General features: G+C 33.2%; 1 protein-coding gene across 1 annotated transcript in view; it reads left to right on the top strand.

The window, feature by feature from the left end:
- Prr16 (proline rich 16) overlaps positions 1-12,106 on the top strand; it is a 276,904-nt gene that overhangs the window by 110,563 nt on the left and 154,235 nt on the right. The gene's annotated exons all lie outside the window — the stretch shown is intronic.

Genomic DNA, 12,106 nt, shown 5'->3' with positions numbered 1-12,106 from the left:
AATAACAGTTGTCACTCAGAATGGTCCCTTATTATAGTACCATACTAATGAAAATTATATAGCCCCCCAAAAAGGGAAATAGAAAAATTTGAGGGACTGATTGAATCTCAGCAATAGGGAAATTTCTCCTAATTGTCCAAGTTAAAATATAACAAAGTAGTCCTCTGATATCTTTACCATTTTTATCAAACTAAAAATTAAAGTTTGAACTAACCTAAAAAATACTTAAATTTATTTATTCACTCAATACTTATTGAACATTCATTTGGTACTGGGCACTGTGCTAGAAATAAGAGCTATCAAGGTTTGTAAGACACAGTTCTGCTCTTGATATGCATGGTATAATAGAAGAGCAAAACATATCAACAACAGAAACATGTAATACAAGAATAAATATTTATTTACATACATTCTTTTTTTATTTTATTTGGAAATAAATCAGAGGATGAAAGTTAGTAAACTGACTTTCATCAAATAAGAATATATGATGATAGTATAAAAGTATTAAAACTAAAATAAATATTGTTTGTTGTCTAAAGTTCTGAAGAAGAAATACATAATAAATTGGCAAGCCATGGCAAAGTAGATGTTTTAGTGAAATGAAATGAAGAATATGAGAGATGTATATCATAATTTTGCAAAACCTTGATATTCCATTATAAAATAATGAATTAAGTTAATGTACAATTATTTGTCAAAAAGAGTGACCTCGACTATGATAACAATGAGGAATTATGGAGCAGAGTGTACAGCAAGACCAACAGTTGCAGAGGTTAACCAGGCAGGTCAGCTTCATGGTTATATTGTGATTCTCCACAGATGGGCACATCTGTGTTTGATAAGCTGCAGAAACAATGTGCTCAGGTGGTAGGGTTGCTTGATTTTTTAATCAAAACAACTCTAGATGTTATTCTGGAGAAATATTGTTTATGCCCAGTCATAATCAACAATCAATAGCTTTGTTTGACCTATGTGGTAGGTCAGTAACAGCAATGACATGTAAGAAAATGCTAAAGCTCCATGTTTTGATTATTGTCCTTAAAATGTTATCTGTCATGGATCTGTACATGGAACAGGTTGAATTTTATTTTCCCTCTACCTTACTGGCCATCTCTCATTAGTTAGTGCTTTTTGGTGAATCCTTTTTTTTTTTTTTTTTCAATCTTAAAATGTTAAGGCCCTGTTCTTCCTACCCTCTTCCTCCTTCTGTGCCTTCTTTCCCACCACATTTGATCTCAGAGCTTCAAATACCAACTATATGTAAATAACTCCTAAAGTTATGTCATTCGCCACTCAACATTTCCATTAATGTTTAATAGGTATCTTAAAAGACACATGTCAAAATTAGAACTTCAGATCTTTCTTCACTTCTCACCTATTATGGTTTAAATCTGAAATTTCTTCCAAAGCTTACGTGTAAATTTGGTTTCAGAGACGGGGCTTTTTGGATGTGATTGGATCATGAGGGCACTGACTTCAACAGTGGATTAATCCATTTGATGGATTAAAAATTTAAATGGCTTACCCAGGGCAGATAGGCCATGATTCTAGGAAGTAGTTCACTAGTGACTGACCCTCAACTATCCCTTATACGTGGTTCCTTCCTCTCTTTGTCTCTCTACTTCCTGACTGCCATGGGCTGAGCAGCTTTTCTCTGCTGTGATATCATGTCCCCCCTCAGGGTCAAAGCAATGGAGTCAGCTGATCATGGAAAGAAGCCTCTGAAATTCTGGAACAAAATAAACCTTTCCTCCTCCAATTTGTATGTGTCATGTATTTTGGTCATATTGACAAAAAGCTAACACACCATCCCACTTCTTATAGCTTCAAACATCAACTGTATGTAAATAATTTCTAAAGTTATGTCTTTTGCCACTCAACATTTCCATTAATGTTTAATAGGCATCTTAAAAGATACATGTCAATATTAGAATTTCAGGAGGGCACAGTGGCTGAGTCTGTAGTACCAGTCCTTGGGAGGTTGAAACAAGAAGTCACTTGAGCCCAGGTGTTTGAGACCAGCCTAGGTAACATATTGAGACACTCACCCCTCCCCAACAAAAAAATGGAGAACTTTAGAATTAATACCCAATCCCACAATTCTATTCCCCAGTATCATAATTCTATTCCTTCCTGTATTTCCTCTGTGTCAGTAAGTTACTTCACCATGTAACACATTACTTGGACCAAAACTCTGGGTATAGTTCTTACTTTTCCTCTTTTATTCATTTTTCACATCCCATACTATAGGATGTTTTGTCAAATCTGCTTCCAAAATATGTCCTGGATGGTTCTTTTCACCATCTTCACTACTCCATACCAGCCATCCCCACCTTGCAATGACATTGCCCTTACATGGGTTCACTTCTTTTCCATAATTTATTTTCCTCATCACAACAAAAATAATTGTTGTTTTTAAGTATAAGAGGATCCATGCCATACTGTGTTGAATACTTCTGTGGTTCCCCTTGCCACCAGAGCTCTGTCACTACTTTCCTTGCTTGTCAACTTCTTGACCAAGCCACCGTGATCTCTTAGGTCCTTTGCTTACTATGTGTAAGCATACTATGTAAACGCTGGCCTTTTTTGGTCTTTTAGTCTCATTTCATGTGCTACTATCTTCTGAGGTGCCTGTGGAGGCCACCTGACCTGAGCTTCAGCTGACTATGTCTTTCTCCCCCAATCTCATGGTTAGCTTTCCCAAACATCCCATGTTCTACCCATAGTTTCTTCATGGCACTTATCACTCCAGGACACCTTGGTTGTATGTTTGTTATCTGTTTTCTCTCTCCACTTGTCAAATGTAAGCTCTCCTTAAGAGCAAGGGCCCTGATCTGCCTCTTTTATTTCTGAGTTCTCAAGATCTAGAAAAGTTAACAGAACAATACATGAGTATGGATTAAAGGAAAGAAATTCTATAGCTCAAATTGTTCTTTTTCCACCTTCTAAAGCTTTAGAGTGGTTCCCAAGAGATAGAAAGGCTATGGAGAGCAGAAGAAATGCCCTGCTCATTATTCTGATATTGTCATCAGAGAGCAAAGCATGACAAGTATGCATTTTTTTTTAAAGCCAGTAATTCCATATTTTAGCAATTTCTCACACTCTTTAAATCTAGAGCACCTTCTGCATGGTTTCCTCTTTGTTCTTTAAAAGGCTGTGTGTCAAAATAGAATTTGATTTGCAGAAACTTAATGTTAGCACGTTGAAAAGTATGCAGTAGGGAGAAAGAACAATAAAAATGAATACTGTTCACTTACAAACACAGCATGTTTTATATCTTAAGAGTTAGAAATTAATGTGGAATTAATCCTCCTTAGAAAAGTGAAAGATAATATGAATTACTCCTTGGACTGCAGCAGATACATTTATTTTTATGTGTTCACAGGATATACCACCATGTGGATATGTGCTGTCATTGGAGTTATTTTAGGATTGAAAGGGAGAAAAATGTCCCAATCAATGGACTCCTTAGTGAAGATAAAAAGAGACACATAAAAGTGGCCAGTGTTGTAAGAGCAAAAGTATCCATTGTTAAAAAACAAATTGTGATGCATAAATCATATCTATCATGTCTCGATGTTTCTTAGTAGTTTTATGTAATTATTTTCTATCTCCTGATTCATTCTTGCTAAATATTCTCCTGTAAGTGACCTGATTTCCTGGGATGCAGTGGGAAGCAGTTCAGTGCAATCATTAGCGTATGGATTCTGGGTTTAGAATGTCTGCTTTTGAAACCCATTTTCACTTCTTCATAGCTGTATACTTTAGGTATATCACTCAATTCCTTCCTTTTTAATTTTTCAGTGTTTCACTCACAAAAAAACAAGGATAAGAGGATTTAAGATGAAACAGAAAGTAAATTACAATTTAGACATGCCTGTTCCATTCTTCTTTGAAAGAAATATTTTCTTGAGGTTTAAAGTAAATCAAATACTGTGAATAAAGGAAACTGGTGTGAACATAGAACAAAACTGGTCATGATTTCATTTTTTTTTTCTTTGCAGTACTGGTGATCATACACAGGGTCTTGGGAATGCTAAATAAAGGCTTTAGGACTGAACTACACCCCCAGCCTCCACTTGTCTTTCCCAAGAATATGTTTTACTTCATTCAGATATTTCAATTCTGCCAAGAGAATTAGTCTAGCAAGTGATGTAAAAGTAAACCCTGGAGCCAGGTTGTCTAGTTTGAAACTCAGCTCAACATTTAGTAGTCCTGTGATGCCGGTCAGATCACTCACTGTCTCTCTGTCTCAGTTATCTCATTTCAGAATGAAGATAATACATGCTAATTCACAGGATTATTGTGAAGATTAAACAAGCTACTCTTTTTAAGGGATTAAGATCTGCCCCTGAACCATGAAGTATAGTCCATATTTGTTGAATAAATAAATGGAGCTACATAAGCTACATAATGGCTCTTTCTAATATTTTTTATTCGCTTTCCTCTGTCATGTGTCTAATGTCATATTCATGAGGATATGATAGCAGGAAGAATGATAGCCAAAGGTAGAGATTTAATTTTGCTCTTTGTCTCTGTACCAGGTGATGTTCTATCTTGCAATAAGAGGCTGTTAGCATTACTTCTCCACTTATGACTATGGTAGTGGCCAGATTGGAAAATAAATATTTTGCTACTCTCCATTATAAAAACATGTGTTCCTTGTGCTTGATAATCTATCGTATTGATGAAGAATGGAATTTGCATCCCTTAGTGGGAAAATCAATTCAGAAATCTTTTTAACATCTTATTTTATTAGCATTACTACTCTCTTATTTCCATGGTGATCTGGTACATAATTATGATAATAGTTAACATCTTGAGGACATGGTGCTAAGTATGTTCTGCATCATCCAACACTCCTGACAAGCTTAAAAGGCAATCATAGTCATTAACCCTATTCTTCAGTGGAGTAAACCAAGGAAGTTAATGACTTGTCTAATTATTACTAAGGTAGACTCAAAGAACCCAACTCCAGAATCTGAGGGTTCTTTCTAATTTTGCAGTTCTATCTCTCTTCTCCTGGAAACTTTAGAACAAAAATTAACACTTAGAAAGTCATTTATTCTTTGTATGTTTTAATACAGTTTGACTACCCCTTATCCAAAATACCTGGGACTATTTAGTGTTTCCAATTTTGGAGGTTTTTTTCCTTGGAATATTTACATAAATTTTACAGGGCCTCTATTCCTAAAATCTGAAATTGGAACTGCTCCAAAATCTAAAACTTTGTGAAAATTTATGTTAGCTATCAAAAAGTTTCAGATTTTGGAACATTTTCAGATTAGAGATGCTCAACCTGAACCAATTTCCCCATGGCTAAATAAGTACTTTATGCACACACATCCATAAAACTCAAATTTTGATGCACATAGAAACATTAGTCATCAGAGCCAAAAGAATGAGAACAATCTAAATGTCCAACAACTGATGGTGGGAATAAACAAAGATGACATATCCATAAAATATGATCTAGCAATAAAATGGAACCAATTACCAACAGAGGCTACTACACGAATGAACTTCAAAAATATTGTGCTAATAAAAAGTCAGATTCAAAAGACCATATAGTGTGTGATTCCATTTACAGTAACTTTCCAGAAAAGGGAGATATTTGGAGACAGAAAGCAGATTATCTATTGCCTTATGACTAAGAATTACACTAGGGATTGACTATTTTTTTTGGATGATGACATTGTTCTAAAGCTGTATTGTAGCAATGATTGCATAAATCTTTAAATTTCTTAAAAATCATTGACTAAAATTTTGCACTTAAATGGCTGAATTTTATAATATATAAAATATACTCAATAAAACTGTTAAAAAAAAGGGACAAAGAAACTGGATCATGGCCCACAGAATAAAGTACCTGGACATAATACTTATCATACTAGTGATAAGTATTAAAATGGACTGAAAATTGAATTCAAACTTTTATTATCATCGTAATTGTATTTCCCTCTCCACATAATTTGAAGAATGAAAGATCAAAGTTGTTTTTAAACAGTTAAAATTAGAAATATATTGGCAACAAAATAAGACTTTTATGTATTAGAATTCTGAACTGATGTTATTTCCCTTGGATACAATAATCTTAATAAAATTTTGAAAATAAAACTTATTTTTTTAACTTTATGCAGTTTTTTTCTTCAAATAGAAATGTTTGACTTTGGATCATTTTATTTTGAAGTTGTATCACTTTATTAGAATCATGTATAAGTGAAGATTTGCAAAGTGTAGAAGAAATTCACTACTTGTACTCTGAGGAAGTAAGTAAAATACCTCTTTTTAGTTAATAAACCTATTTCATTATGGTCTGTCCTTTGATTTTCTCCTAATTCTGCTTTGTGAGATATGAAAGGCATTGACTTTATTATTTTCCTCATTTTGAAGATAAGGAAACAGTCAAATAGGGATTATTCCCAAATCATATAGGTTTACATGTTTGAGAGATGCCTTGTACTTGATTTTTCTGTGTTAGCCATATGTGATCCACATATGATCCTCCCACTCTGTGTTCATTGTTCAAAATAATAGATTATTTACCACATGCTGATAAATTCTGTAGAGCCATGCTAGATATCACAGCTGAGTTCTTAAGAAATTACAATAATATCACCTTATAAGGTTCTTTAACATCATGTGGTGAATTGGAACTGCAAGCAATAAGGGTTTCAAATGTGACGTGGTATGAGATACATTCTTATAGTCTTTAATATGCAGTATTGGGCAGCTTCCAATAGACAGATGGAAAAAAGAATGAACCCATGCACCTCAGACCTGTTCTAAAATAATGTTCCTGATGTGTCATTGTTCATTGCTGGACGTCAAGCAGTGTGAAAGAAAACCTAGTAAAATATGATAGATTATTTAACTATTGTACTGGCTGGCCATACATCAAAGCAGAAAGAGAGCCACACCGATGTTTTACAAAAGGTATAATAGGGCTCTGATGTACCTCCAAGTTATTCTTCCCAGGCATATTCTGAATAGCACTGATGCCTAAAAACTTTAGATGTCAGTCCACTTCTTACAGATTCAACAACTTTCTATTAAAGAAAAACTTGTCAAAAGCTCACTAATTCATACTCTCTCCCCATTTTTTTGTTCCTTTTTAAAAGAAAAAAAAAGTGTTTCATTTTATTTTAAGTACTATGTTTTGCTCTATTCTTTGTATAATTATTCTTTTCAGTTATGTTCTTTTTCTGTTGTCCTTATTCTGCTTAGAATATTTCTTCTTTCAATAGCAACATAGATCCTATAATCACTTCTTCAATAGCTCTGGTTATCTTGTAAATTTATGTTTCTCACACGTGAACATGGATTGTTCCTTGGATGGTTGAATGCCAAGCCTGAAAGCTTGGATTCTATTTCTTGTTTTTATTTGCAGTCCTCCTGTTTTCACTTTTTTTTCTTTTTTTTCTTTTTTGGTATTCAGAAACTGATGTGTTGACAGTAAGGGAACAAAAATGGGTATTTTTTTTTTTTTTAAGAAAGTAGCATGCATGGGGACCATGTAAACAGTTTTCTGGTTACATATTTTGCTTTGCAGACAGTTGTTTTTTAGGTATTAAGTGAGACTGAGTTGGGTGGATTTAATGTAAAGCACGTGTATTGGCAGTTTGCAGACATTTGTTAGAGCCCTCCGAGCATATGTTGAATAATGGATTCTGTTTGTGTTATGTGTTTTAAGCAAAGCCCTGCACAGAGCTTTTTTAAAGTTTAGGAAGCCAGTATGTTTATTGTAACTCTTTTTCTTCCTAAGGCTGTAGTGAAGGAAAGAAAAAAAAATGTAAGCAAGAAAGATTAGATTTCTCTAGAATAAGATGGATTGTTATGTTTTATTTTGTTGTATGAGATTATATATGTCTTTCCCTTCCAAAATTAAGCAGCTTTAAGGTAGAAACCTTTGATTTTTGTTATTGAATTCTGTTAAATTGTTTGAAATAAGCAGATGTACATCACCCAAATAAGTCACCTGAAGAAAATTTTGTCACAATTTCTGCAAGTGCTTATTTCCAAAATGCAGATTTTAACATCTGCAGTTAAGTGTTTCTGTATACCTCTTAAACAATAAAAGGATCTCAGAATTGATCTCTAGTTCAATGTTTTCCTCTTCAGCTGGTACCTAATTTGATGTATAATTTTCATTCTCTTCACGACCATGTTGTCCAATATTTTAGAGTCATCTTGTTGTATGCATCATAAAGTAATCATTGTGACCATTGTTTTATACTAACAATGCACATTTAGTGGCACACTTTCCCAACATCTTTGCTTGCCTTTTTGGGCTTGTTTTCTATATTCTTCAAGTATATAGCTTAGCTATTTTAGTTATGATCAGTAGCAGAAGACTCTCCTTGTTTTTTAGTAATAAATTTGTATATTTATTTATTAAGTTTTCTCTTTAATATAGATGATGACTTAATACTGAGCATAGGTTTCTAGGCTGTTATTTCACTTACTCTTTTTATAATATTTATCCATTATTTTTAGTATTCTACTGTTATTTTTTAAATCAGTTGACACCATAATTTTATTCTTTGTCAATGAATCTGTCTCTTCTCTCTTGTTGCTCTCAAAGTCTTTCGTTTTCTTTGGTCATTCTGATGGTACCAGCTGTGAATATTTTTTTAAACTATAATCTCATTTTTCTCCAAGAATTTGTGATTTTCATCAAATCTATAATATTTGCGGTCATTTCTTTAAATACCAACATAGTCCATTATTTTTATTTTTATCCTCTTTCTGTCATTCCTCTTATTATATTATCTATATTTCTGCCATGATTTGGATTAATGTTTCCCAAAATACCCATGTGTTAAAGGCTCGGTCAAGATGGCATGATTAGGAGGTGGTGAGCCCTTTAAGAGATGGATGGGATGTCATGGAAGGAAATGAGGTCACTGGGAGTGTGCCCTTGAAGAGGATATTGCAACCCTAGCGGCTTCCTTTCTTTCCCTCTTCTTGTCCATCATGAAGTGAATGGCTTATAGGTCGATTGAGCATGGACTGAAATCTCCAAAACCATGAAACAAAAATCAACCTTTTCCCTTATTAAGTTGACTATATGGGTTTTTTTGTTATAATGACAACAAACTTACACACAATCCCCTAACCACTTTTAAATATTTTTAGTAACTTTATATTTTTCTACTACATTTCCTTTCTATGTGATCTAGTTTAATGTTTTCTTCTTCAGCTGTACCTAATTTGTTGTGTTCATTTATATCTATACATCATATCTTTTTATAAAACATTATGCCTTTAGTCACTTTAAGCATACTATTTACAGTTTATGTCTTTTATTATCTTAAGTTCTTGGGTTTCTGTTCCTATTGCTTGTTCCTAGTGCTAACTCACACTCATGGTAGATTGCTTACTTACACATTTTGTCATTTTTATTTTAGGATTTTTCTAATCTTTTAAGCCTCCTACGGTCTGGCTTTCTTCTTTTTCTGCCAAATGTTCCTGTGTTATCACTAGTCCACTGGCAGACAAGCTTCATGATTTCCTGACTTAGGTTTGCCAAGATTTATAGGTTTTATGCATTTGGATCCTTAACCAAGGTAAAGGTTTTTAAGTTTCATGTACCTGGAGCACAGGAAAAATTTTGTCTCCTACTTTGCATATATGTGTATTTTCTGCATACCCTTTCATGAAGGTACAGCTCTTCTTGGCTCCTGATTTGATGTAGGTATGAACCCTTCATTATCTACAGTCCATGTGAATATCAAACCACAAACAGCTAAATTACCCACTCGATCATCCTCCTCTCCAGACCAAGATTGATTCAACACCACCTCACTGGTGCATGTTTCTGTTTCTGGCCCCTGGAGAATCTGTTTCCTTTTCTTTCTTTCTTTCTTTCTTTCTTTTTTTTTATGCCAAGGATTGAAGGTGCTCAACAAAGAGTCACATTTCTAGCCTTTTTTTTCTTCATTTTTTAATTTTGAGACAGAGTCTCACTAAGTTGCTTAAGTCCTTTCTAAATTGATGAACTTTAGAACTTGGAATTTTTTCCAATTTGAACTTGGAATCCTCCTGCCTCAACCTCATGAGCTTCTGAGATTACAGGTGTGCACTACTGTGTAAGTAGTATGTATCTTTTATGATCAAAATCAGATATGTTTTTTTAAAGAAGTTTCAGGTTATCTACTCTATTTAGTAAATTTGAGAAATGGAAGTCTTTCACATCCCTTAGTTATTGAGATTTTTTCTTCCTAAATAGTCATCACCCAAAAATAAAATAGTTTTAGTTCTTGGAATTAATTCATTTCATAAATAAGAATGTGAAGATACATTAAGCCACAATGAAAATTTATTTAAAGCATAAAACTGCACAAGATACTTACTGAATTTTTTTTAAAAGAAACAGACATCCCCATATTTATATCACCAGAAAAATAAGAGTGATGTTTTTAAAATTGTTAACTCTGTGGTATATTAAGAGCCCTTATTAAATATGTAAATATATAATATAATCTTGGATACACCTTTTCTTATGAGCATGAAAAGAAATAGCTTGAAAAGAAAACAATTTACCATTTGTATATTGACTTTTATTATATTTTTGTCTTTTTGATGACTCTACTTCCTCTTTGTATCTTCTTACATTTTGCTGCTTTTCAACTTTTTCAACTAATTTGCTCCTATACATTTTAAACATCTCTCTTAAGAAAAACTCTGATTTAGCAGTTTCCTTGTTGGTTTGCTTTAAGAGACATGCAAAGTAACACATAAAGCAAAAGAAATATTGAGACATGCAATGATATTGTCATCTGCCTTGGTAGAGATTTTAGCCAGATTTATTAATTCTTCTTGAAGTTCTCTGGTGCTTTCAGGCATCATTATAATCTCTTAAAGTGTAAAAGAAACATGATGGGAAGGTTATTTCACCATCTTCATTCATGGAGTATTGAGTAATATAGTATGTTAAAGTAAACATATATCCAGAAGCTTCCAGAACATTTTATTTGTCCCGATATTTTTTTAGGATAATTCATGACATACAGAGGCTACAATAATTTCAATAATGTTAATAAATAAAATAATAGCAGACATTCTTTTGAAATTTTCAATGTATTTACTCATTTGATTCTAATAATTTTCTGAGATTCCATCATAATTCCATGTAAAGCCAGGGTTCTTTGAGAGGTTTAGCTCCTTCTCAATGTTGTTCTAGAATTTGCATCCAGGCCACCTGTAGTCTGGTTTTATACAGTCTTTTTCTTCTCTCTCTCTGTCTCTCTCTCTCTCACACACACACACAGAGAAGGACATGCACATGCCAACATGTACACTGTACACACACACACTCACACACACACATGCACACACACTGATATATATGCATGGCTATACACATCAACCCACATACACCAATATATACCCCAACACATGTACACATTGCTGGGATATGATGATTATCCCAGAAACATTTTGACCTCTGTTCTTCTGTTTATCTGATTAAGAAGGGACAAACATTCTCACTATTTAGTTCATAATAATAATCACAATATATTGCATTATCTGATCAGTGGAAAATACTCCAATCCTCAATAAAATGTTATTTTAGAGGAGTTGAGGCACATATTGCACAGAATTCAAGCCTGGATCTTAGCTATGTAATTAAATTCTATGCATTATGAAATCATTGCAACTTTAACTTTACTATTATAGGAAAACAACAGATTTTATTTCAAAATTCAGAATGTAATGACTCAATTCAGCATCTGTGCTTCCCTCCAGCTCAGAACGAGCAAATGAATAACACTTCCCATTAGTAAGTACATTATTTTTGTGTGCCCAGCCATACTACATGTAATGGTTACTTATTGACCAATATTAGATATTTAGTCATTACTTAGTGTTTAATTGATGCATTTTTATTGTTTGATATTCTTTGTCTTTTAATTATTATAAGTTTTTAAATTCTATAAATTTTTTAAATAAATAAACCTAGTTATAGTCAATTTAATGGCAAGAATATTATAAAGATGGAAATAGATAAAAAACATTTTAATTTCATGATACATTCATCTATATTACATTTTATTGCCTCCTTTAATTTGACTAGACTAAGCTTATGAAAAATAATCTAGAA

The sequence above is a fragment of the Urocitellus parryii genome, chromosome 1, assembly GCF_045843805.1.
Source record: "Urocitellus parryii isolate mUroPar1 chromosome 1, mUroPar1.hap1, whole genome shotgun sequence".
Lineage (NCBI taxonomy): Eukaryota > Metazoa > Chordata > Mammalia > Rodentia > Sciuridae > Urocitellus > Urocitellus parryii.
Note: the sequence above shows the minus strand (reverse complement) of the source record. Positions and strands in the feature narration are given on the sequence as shown.